Below are 11,411 nucleotides of genomic sequence, written 5' to 3' on the forward strand. Positions count from 1 at the left end.
CCACTAAATTCGCCCAATGTGCCGTCAGGGAGATATAGTGGCCCTGCCTGCCTGTGCTTGTCCACGTGTCCGTTGTTAAGTGGACCTTGGCAGTAACAGCGTTGGTGAGGGCGCGTACAATGTTGCGGGAGACGTGGTCGTGCAGGGCTGGGACGGCACATCGGGAAAAGTAGTGGCGACTGGGAACCGAGTAGCGCGGGGCAGCCGCCGCCATCATGCTTTTGAAAGCCTCCGTTTCCACAAGCCTATACGGCAGCATCTCTAGGCTGATCAATTTTGCAATGTGCACGTTTAACGCTTGAGCGTGCGGGTGCGTGGCGTCGTACTTGCGCTCAAACTGTGGCACTAGCGACGTCTGGACGATGCGCTGAGAGACATTGCTGGATGGGGCCGAGGACAGCGGAGATGAGGGTGTGGGTGCAGGCCAGGAGACGGTAGTGCCTGTGTCCTCAGAGGGGGGTTGGATCTCAGTGGCAGGTTGGGGCACAGGGGGAGAGGCAGTGGTGCAAACCGGAGGCGGTGAACGGGCATCGTCCCACCTTGTGGGGTGCTTGGCCATCATATGCCTGCGCATGCTGTTGGTGGTGCCTCCCCAGCTGATCTTGGCGCGACAAAGGTTGCACACCACTGTTCGTCGGTCGTCAGGCGTCTCTGTGAAAAACTGCCACACCGTAGAGCACCTTGACCTGTGCAGGGTGGCATGGCGCGAGGGGGCGCTTTGGGAAACAGTTGGTGGATTATTCGGTCTGGCCCTGCCTCTACCCCTGGCCACCGCACTGGCTCGGCCTGTGCCCACACCCTCACTTGGCCCTCCGCGTCCTCGACCGCGTCCACATCCTCTAGGCCTACCCCTACCCCTCAGCATGCTGTATTACCAATGATTTGATTTCCCAGGCGGGAAAGAAATTGGCGCAAGGCTGCACTCAACCGTAGCTGGTTGCGTCTGATTTTTTTACGTTCTCCACGCAGCACAGACGTACCCAGAGCCCTTAGGACTGACACAGGAAGGGCAAATATACTTTCTTCCCTTTTGTTTAAAAGGATAGGCCCACTGCGTCTATTCACTGAATAATAAGTTTAATAACTGTGTTGCGGCCCTGCAAAACTGTCACAGAACTTTACTGTTGCAGAGTTACTAACTGTGGCAGAGCAGGTATTTCCCAGGCAGGAAAGAAATTGGCGCAAGGCTGCACTCAACCGTAGCTGGTTGCGTCTGATTTTTTTACGTTCTCCACGCAGCACAGACGTACCCAGAGCCCTTAGGACTGACACAGGCAGGGCAAATATACTTTCTTCCCTTTTGTTTAAAAGGATAGGCCCACTGCGTCTATTCACTGAATAATAAGTTTAATAACTGTGTTGCGGCCCTGCAAAACTGTCACAGAACTTTACTGTTGCAGAGTTACTAACTGTGGCAGAGCAGGTATTTCCCAGGCAGGAAAGAAATTGGCGCAAGGCTGCACTCAACCGTAGCTGGTTGCGTCTGATTTTTTTACGTTCTCCACGCAGCACAGACGTACCCAGAGCCCTTAGGACTGACACAGGCAGGGCAAATATACTTTCTTCCCTTTTGTTTAAAAGGATACGCCCACTGCGTCTATTCACTGAATAATAAGTTTAATAACTGTGTTGCGGCCCTGCAAAACTGTCACAGAACTTTACTGTTGCAGAGTTACTAACTGTGGCAGAGCAGGTATTTCCCAGGCAGGAAAGAAATTGGCGCAAGGCTGCACTCAACCGTAGCTGGTTGCGTCTGATTTTTTTACGTTCTCCACGCAGCACACACGTACCCAGAGCCCTTAGGACTGACACAGGCAGGGCAAATAAACTTTCTTCCCTTTTGTTTAAAAGGATAGGCCCACTGCGTCTATTCACTGAATAATAAGTTTAATAACTGTGTTGCGGCCCTGCAAAACTGTCACAGAACTTTACTGTTGCAGAGTTACTAACTGTGGCAGAGCAGGTATTTCCCAGGCAGGAAAGAAATTGGCGCAAGGCTGCACTCAACCGTAGCTGGTTGCGTCTGATTTTTTTACGTTCTCCACGCAGCACACACGTACCCAGAGCCCTTAGGACTGACACAGGCAGGCCAAATACAATTTTTTCCCTGCTTTTTACCAGGAACACCCACACTGCGTCTATTCAATGAATAATGTATGTCTTCTGGCCCTGCCTACACAATTCTATCCCTGTAGTATTAATGCCGGGTGCAATGGTCTGCACAGCCGGTTTTGAGAAAAAAAAAAAAATGCAACACTGCTAACAGCAGCCTGGACAGTACTGCACACGGATAGATGTGGCCCTAGAAAGGACCGTTGGGGTTCTTGAAGCCTACACTAACTCCTAACACTCTCCCTGCCTAACCCCCACTTCTGTCCCTATTGCAGGGCGCAATGCTCTGCAGATCCAATTTTGGAAAAAAAAAAATACTGTGCTAACACAGTACTGCACACTAGTAGATGTGGCCCTAAGAAGGACCGTTGGGGTTCTTGAAGCCTACACTAACTCCTAACGCTCTCCCTACAGCAGCTCCAGCACGATAGTACTTTCCCTCAGCTAAGTCACAAGGCATGTGTGGCGAGCCGCGGGAGGGGCCGATTTTTATACTCGGGTGACATCAGATCTCCCCAGCCACTCACAGCAGGGGGGTGGTATAGGGCTTGAACGTCACAGGGGGAAGTTGTAATGCCTTCCCTGTCTTTCAATTGGCCAGAAAAGCGCGCTAACGTCTCAGAGAGGAAACTGAAAGTAACCGGAACACCGCGTGGTACTCGTTACGAGTATCGAGCATCCCGAACACCCTAATATTCGCACGAATATCAAGCTCGGACGAGTACGTTCGCTCATCTCTATTGGAGACCAGACGCTTGTTAAATACTGAGCTGCCCCATACCCTCTCTGGGCACGTCTACTACTCGTATTGGTTCCACAGCGCCAACCCCGACAGCCAGGTGGGTGGGGTCTCTATTGCGATACATAGATCCCTAGCTCACCACCTCCTAGAAAAAAAAATAGATGCTCAAGGATGATATGTCCTTATTAAGGTAAAAATAGGAACTACTAAACTCACAATCGCAAATTGGTACGCGCCAAACTAACAACAGGCAGTAGCTAACCAAGCCTTCCTGAATGTGGTGGCGGAGTTTGGGAGGGAATTGTTGTGGCTGGAGGGGACTACAATATAACCTTAAACCCAGATATAGACGCCTTGGCGGGCAGGGACAATGTTCCCCTTGGGCAACTGCGGACCTTTAAAAACTAAATCCATGCAATCCAACTGGTGGATATATGGAGTATCCTGCATCCACAGGATAAGGATTACACCTTTTCACACCCACATAATGCCTATAGTTGCACAGACTACTTCCTTCTGGGACATCATGCCCTGTCGTGGCAACCTATGGCCACAATAGCTGATATAGTGTGGTTGGATCACACTCCCATTTTCCTGACCCTGCTGGATAAAACAGATCGCCAATGGACGAATGACAACCTCCTGAAAGATAGCGTATGTGAAGCGGAAGTTAAAGAACAGATAGAGACGTTTTTTGTGACACACGCCGCAGACACCACTTCTGCCCCTATTCAATGGGAGGCACTGAAGTGTGTCCTGAGGGGCATACTAATCAAACATTGCTCCTGGCTCAAAATAGAAAGGGCCACTACGATCACTAAACTCCTTAAGCAGATTCACACCCTCGAGTCTGCACATAAAAAACCTCTCTCACCAGATACCCTGGCAGATCTGGTTCGGGTCAGGATAGAGCTGAAATCAAAATTAGACCAGGCATATCTCCACTTAAGAAACCAATATAAGTGCTTTCAATATAAATATTCCAATAAAGCGGGCAAACCCCTGTCCCGTCTGATCCATCCAAGGGCTGTGCAGACATTCATTCCCCGAATCAAAAATGTGATGGGCGCCGACACATTTAATCCTACGGAAATCCTGGATATATTCCAGAAATACTATTCCTAGCTCTACAATCTTTTGGACAATTCGTGGAAATGAACCAAACTTTACTAAAAGACAGAATCTCCAAATATGTAACAGAGACAGCCCTACTGGTAATAAAATATTACCCTACGGCCCTAAATATATCCCTGTGCCCAGAGACGAAAAGAAACACATAATAGAACACTTTCTCTTTAAGTGACAACAAGAGGCCATAAAATATCTAGGAATACATATCCCAACAGATCACTCTAAGCTCTTCTCCATGAACTATTCCGCTCTACTGAACCGCACTCTAAAAGACCTCTCCGCCTATTCCACCAGAGTCATGTCATGGTTCGGGAGGATACATACCTTTAAAATGGATGTCCTACCCCAGTTCTTATACATTTTCCAGACCATGCCGATTATGGTACCCCAAACATTTTTTTAACAAACTCAAGTAGGCACTGATCAGATTTGTTTGGGGAGGACAGAGACCACGGGTGGGAATGCGCACGTTGTCATATCCCAAATCAAAGGAGGGGTTGGTTTGCCCGACTTTAAAAACCTGAATCATATGGCGGCGGTTCTTACGCACCTTTTAGACTGGCACTATCACGCTAACAATAAACAATGGATAGCATTGGAGCGAACCGATTGTACAGTTCCCCTGAGGCTACTCCCAAGGGTGAAAAAAGAGGATAGGGCCCAATCCGTGGGTTCAAACTACTTCCTAAGGGGTACACTCAGACTATGGGATGTACAAACTCGTCAACGGACCCTGTCCAGGGAGAATAGGTCTTTGATGCCATTATTTATCCAGCTTTCCCGCCAGGAAGGGCGCGAGATCGCTTTCTGGGTTGGGAAAATCGTGAGGATACCAGGGTCTAGCAGGTTCTGGGTGGACAATCAATGCCTTCTCTTCAAGAACTCCAACGCCAATTCAGAGATATTTGTATCTCCTGGCTCGAGTATTTCCATTTAAGCTCCTTCCTTGCACATTGGGAAGGAAGCGGCACCCCGGGCTTGAAATTGACACCCCTTGAGGAGTTGTTTGAGTTGCAGTCCCCTCCGGAGCACGTACTGTTGCAAATGTACGGTCTTCTGATGCAGGAGTTGAGTCGCACAAGCCCAAGTTTCAAGTGGGCCTGGGAGCAGGAGTTGGGGAAAGAAATCATGCAGAGCGACTGCCAAAAGTAATTTTTTTCACGCACAAGTTGACCATGGCATGCGCTGCTCAGGAGAAAGGGTACAAGGTGTTGGCTAGATAGTACAGATACCCGACGCAATATTCCCCTCGGTGTCGGATATGTGTTGGCGCTGTGGAACCGATAGAGGCACTCTGCTACACGTTTGGTCGGGTGGCTTGCACCCCTTCTGGGACAGCATGTTTGCCACCTATAACCGATGTGCAGAAAATCAGTTAACAGTACTCCGCAGATAGCTCTTCTCTCCATTCTACCGGGCTCCATTAGGGCTCAAAAGAGAAATATGCTCCGCTTCTGTATTGCAGCAGCCAGAGCAGTTATCCCTCGCCAATGGCGAACCACACAAATCCCCTCCATGAAGGAGTGGCAACAAGAAATGGCGCATCTCAACCATATGGAGGAGCTATGAGCAGAGCACTCTCGAGAACCCAAAAAACAAAGGGAAAAATACAGAGAAACATGGCGGCCCTGGATTATGTTTGAGTCCTCTACAGAGCTCACCAGTCTGTTTCAAAAGACCTGCCCATGAGCCTTGAGTGGGACATAGGTCTGCCAGAATAAAGGACCTAAAGGAATGCTCTCTAGGTGCCCTCCTTCTGCCCTTTTTCTGACCTCTTTTTTTCTCTGTTTTTTGTGCATGAGTGTTTTGTATGTTACTACTAAAGTTCCTTGCTTTTCTGTAATATTTGTTGTTAAATTTCAAAAAATGTTATACATTTTTTTCCCTCTTTTCCCCCTTTTCAATGACAGGGATTTCTATTTTCTAAATGGTAATATTTTATTGTGATATGGGGCCCCACCCCTATTTTCAATCAGTTCTGCAGGGATATAGTAAAGAATAGAGGACTGGGGGAGGCATTCTGGGAGACTATTTTTGGGTTAGACAAAGTATTTGTTCTATTTGTTGTTCATATGCAGATTTGCCTAATTGTTGTACAATATGAATTGAAGGTCCTGCAAGACCTGTCTTTATTTCTATTGCTTTTCCCTAATGTTTGTGAATTTTTTAAAAATTTAATTAAAAGAGATTAAATATAATATATAACAACCAATCACAGCGTAGCTTTTATTTTACCTCCGCTGTGTAAGAAATTGTTTCCTTTTGATAATTATATTTCCCATCCATTTTTTGGTCGTTTTTTAATATGCTGCATAAGTCAGATCTAGCGCATAGTTCTAGCTGCAGAAATTACTAGAACCCAAAAATCTGATGACCGCGCTGAGTAACAAGGCGTCAACAAGTTGATGGACAAGCTGCTCTTTGAGCAATAGAGACCCCGGAGCATCTCAGGCCCGTCGGACTTTAGATTATGAGCATCACGCATCTCTTAGAGACATTGGAGGAATCTCAGGTCCGCCAAACCCTAGATGCTGATGTCACGTGTCTCTCAGAGCTAGAGATACATTGGAGCAATGTCAGGTTCGCCGGACCCTTGATGCTCACTGTCACATGTCACTGCAGAGATACTTAATGACTCACAAAGATCGTGTGTTATATTTGCTGGACGACAGTCAGAAAGGGGATGTGAGTTTGTACATAGCACATACATGGAAGCCCTTGTAATGATTCGGCATTTCATTAAGACCCATTGATTGACCAGGTTAAAGGGGTTGTCCCGAGGCAGCAAGTGGGTCTGTACACTTCTGCATGGCCATAATAATGCACTTTGTAATGTACATTGTGCATTAATTATGAGCCATACAGAAGTTATAAAAAGTTTTATACTTACCTGCTCCGTTGCTAGCGTCCTCGTCTCCATGGTGCCGACTAATTTTCGCCCTCCGATGGCCAAATTAGCCGCGCTTGCGCAGTCCGGGTCTTCTCCTCTTCTCTATGGGGCTCCGTGTAGCTCCGTGTAGCTCCGCCCCGTCACGTGCCGATTCCAGCCAATCAGGAGGCTGGAATCGGCAATGGACCGCACAGAAGCCCTGCGGTCCATGAAGATAGAGGATCCCGGCGGCCATCTTCAGCAGGTGAGTATGAAGACGCCGGACCGCCGGGATTCAGGTAAGCGCTGTGCGGGTGGTTTTTTTAACCCCTGCATCGGGGTTGTCTCGCGCCGAACGGGGGGGGGGGTTTAAAAAAAAAAAAACCCGTTTCGGCGCGGGACATCTCCTTTAATCATCAATAAGTAATCATAGGGAGATTGAATAAAAAATGTAGGCATTGCGAAGCGCTGAAATGGAAGGAGGAAACTGTTGGTATCTGTTGTTCTGATGGAAAAATGTCGCTCCCATCATCAGTCAGAGGAACCGCTAAAAACTCAACTTTTGTATGATTGCAGTGAATCACTGTGTTTTTCAAATATAATTAGGAAATACGGGCGTCAAAGGGGCAGAGGAAGTCCCAATGGGTTATATACAGTGTCACTGAAGAGGACCCCTTTAAAATATAACTTTTATTAAATGAAGTTTAAAATATAATTTCTTTAGACCAGTGACAGTGGACAAACAAACAAATACATATAAGGTGAGGCTGATGCAAACAATTGCTGCATCTGCCGCATTCAGACGCACTTACAGTAGGCTATAGTACTGTCTCTATCACCTAATAGTGAGGTGCTTACAGTAGCCTACGGTACTGTCCCCAACACCTAAGGTTAATAGCTAAGGCACCAGTAAAAGCTCGTACCACTATACGAGTGGTGGTAATTAGAGATGAGCGAGCATACTCGTTCGAGTATAAGGCCTCCCTCACACAGGGCGTTTTATACAGCGTTTAGCGCTGCCTTTTCAGCCCAGCGCTAAACGCTGTACAACACTCCCATTCATTTCAATGGGGCTGCTCACACAGGGCTGAAAACGCAGCGCCTTCCAACGCTGCGCTTTGACAGCGATGCATGTTCTACTTTGGGCCGTTTTCAGCCCTGCGTCACCCATTGAAATGAATGGGCAGCGGTTTCAGCACTGATGAAAACGCGGCAACACTTGGTGCCGCGTTTTTGGCAGCGTTAACCGCTCGCCGATTTTCGGGGTGAGGGCTTGTAATAGAAGCCCTCACCCCGAAAATCTGCCCCAGCTAGGCTAGAGGAAAAAAAGAAAGTAAATACTCTCCTAGCCGCTGCAGTCCAGGTCGCGGCCGCTGGTCTCTGCCGCTGATCCAGGCTTCCTCTGCACTCAGAAGTCTATTGCCGGAGGCCAGGTTTGAGAACCCCGGCTCCGGCAATAGAGTGCTGTGATTGGTTGTCGGCGCCCAATCACAGCCCTTCATTGACTGTCTCAGCCAATCAGCGCCGGCAAGCTCTGATTGGCTGAGACAGCCAAAGAAGGGCTGTGATTGGGCATTGAGCAAGCGCCGACAACCAATCACAGCACTCTATTGCCGGAGCCGGGGTTCTCAAACCTGGTCTCCGGCAATAGACTTCTGAGTGCAGAGGAAACCCGGATCAGCAGGAGAAAGCAGCGGCCGCGACACGGACTGCAGCGGCTAGGTGAGTATTTACTTTTCTTTTTCTTTTCAGCATTCTTGGCTGCGTTTTCAGCCGAGCTGAAAACGCAGCCAAAACGCTGGCATAAAGTATGCCAGCGCTGCTGAAACGGGGCGGAATCTGCAGTAAACGCAGCGTTGCAAAACGCTGCATTTCTACAAACGCCCTGTGTAAGGGAGGCCTAAGGGTGCTCAAGATGCTCGTTACTCAAGACGAGCACCACGCGGTACTCGTCTCGATTAAACGAGCACTGACCATTGAATTCAATGGAGCCGGCAATACAGCCGGCTCCATAGAAAGCAATAGGCTGCCGGCAATTGCGGGATGAATTGTCGGGAAGGGCTTAAATATATAAGCCCTTCCCTGCAATTTATCCAGAAATGTGTAAAAATTTAAAAAAATATATACTCACCTGGTCCCGGCAGACGGAGTTCAGCGCGGCCGGCTGCAGTCCTCCTGAACTGCTCTGAACAGCTGTGAGTAGTATTCAGCTGCCGGGGATTTAAAATCCCCCCGCCTGCTGAATGAGCTGCTCTGATTGGTCACAGCCTGACCAATCAGAGGCATCTCTCACTCACACCCATTCATGAATTCATGAATGGGTGAGTGAGTGCTGCCTCTGATTGGCTCAGGGGCAGCTCTCAGCTGAATGACAGCTGAGCCAATCAGAGGCAGCACTCACTCACCCATTCATGAATTCATAAATTTTAAATCCCCGGCAGCTGAATACTACTCACAGCTGTTCAGAGCAGTTCAGGAGAACTGCAGCTGGCCGCGCTGAACTCCGTCTGCCGGGACCAGGTGAGTATATATATATATATATATTTTTTTTTTTTTTACACATTTCTGGATGAATTGCAAGGAAGGGCTTATATATTTAAGCCCTTCCCGACAATTCATCCCGCGATCGCCGGCAGCCCATTGCTTTCAATGGAGCCGGCTGTATTGCCGGCTCCATTGAATTCAATGGGCTAACATCGTTCTGCCGGGACAAGGCGAGTATATATTTTTTTTATTTTTACACATTTCTGGATGAATTGCAGGGAAGGGCTTAAATATTTAATTCAATTCATCCCGCGATCGCCGGCAGCCCATTGCTTTCAATGGAGCCGGCTGCATTGCCGGCTCCATTGAATTCAATGGGCTAACAACGTTCTTCTCTGCCACAGCTGTTACAGCTGTGGCAGAGGAGAACGATCTTTATGGGGGAAGGGGGGGGGGGTCTCACTCTTGCCACTATTGTGGCTTAATAGTGGGACCTGGGAACTTGAGATGCAGCCCAACATGTTGCCCCTCGCCTGCCCTATCCGTTGCTGTGTCGTTCCCATCACTTTCTTGAATTGCCCAGATTTTCACAAATGAAAACCTTAGCGAGCATCGGCGATATACAAAAATGCTCGGGTCGCCCATTGACTTCAATGGGGTTTGTTACTCGAAACGAACTCTCGAGCATCACTGAAAGTTCGACTCGTGTAACGAGCACTCGAGCATTTTGGTGCTCGCTCATCTCTAGTGGTAATCAGTGTGTATATGCACCTCCCTAGAGATGCATGACCATAGATTTCCACATAGCTAAAGTAAAAATATCTAGAGAAGTTTTGTGCTTTATCACTATTTCAACTATTTACGTTTCAATAAACAGCAAAACACAGATTAGATTAAAAAAAAAAACTGTAAGCAGACAAAGTAGTGGGTAACAAGCTAATATATATATATGACGTGTTGTGCCCTCATATATCCTAACCGTTCCAGCAGCCACTTACCTGGCTCACCGCTATTAAAGCCCTGAAACATTTATTTTAACCCTTTAACACTATAAAACATACATTTACATCCTGCAGCGTCAAGGTATGTATGAAGAGAGATTGCGCAGCGATCTCTCTTCATACGACAAAGGTGTCGTCTGATTCTTACAGCTGACACGCAGCCGTGTGACTGATGGGGGCAGTTAACCCTTTAAATGCTGCTGTCAATCCTGACTGTGGCATTTAAATCCCCTAAATGATGTTCACAGGGAGTGGTGCAGGTGTCATAGCAGCCGGTGGCCTTCTGAAAGGCCCCATGGCTGTCTTAGCAGAATGCCTATCAAGCCTTCCCTGTGGGGTGGCTTGTTAGACTGCCTGCCCAGTCGCAGTATGATTCAATGCTATAGCATTACATCATACTGCAGAAGCAATCAAAGCATGAAAAGCTGTTGTTCCCTCTGGGAACTAAAAAAAAAAAATAGTAAAACTTTATTGTTTTTGTTTTTACTTTATTATTGAAATAAAAGTTTTTTTTAAAAGGGGGGAGGAAAAACGAAAATGGAAAAAAAAGGGCCGCATTATTAAGGTATTAACTATTATTATTAATAACCCTCTTCGCCACACGACTCGGTGCTTGCACCAGGGGACCTTACCTTTTTTACAGTAATAATAAAGTTTACTCTATTAAGGTTAGGGATGAAGCTACATGAGGGTTTCTCTGACTGTTGGGCATCTTTTTGGAATACAGTAAAGCTTTTCTAAATAGGGTCACAGAAAGGGGCCATAATTACTAAATAGAGCTACAGGGGGGCACTACTGTTATTTAGGGAGACAGAGGGGCTACTGCCCCAATATGTGGAGGAATAGGTGCTGGTGGGGCTATGAGTACGAGGGGCCTAAAGCACAGTGTAATGACCCGAAGCTGTAATGTGTATGAATATGGATGACTGTTGTGAGTGAGTCTTGTGTGTGTATCCCTTTAACTGCGTGAGTGACGTGGTTGAGAGACTTGGGTAGTTTAGAGTGGAGAGTTGAAAAAATGTAGTTGAGGAGGCAGACGTTCCTGCGCTAAGGTGAGCGTGGAGTAATGGGT

The sequence above is a fragment of the Eleutherodactylus coqui genome, chromosome 8 (assembly GCF_035609145.1).
Source record: "Eleutherodactylus coqui strain aEleCoq1 chromosome 8, aEleCoq1.hap1, whole genome shotgun sequence".
NCBI lineage: Eukaryota > Metazoa > Chordata > Amphibia > Anura > Eleutherodactylidae > Eleutherodactylus > Eleutherodactylus coqui.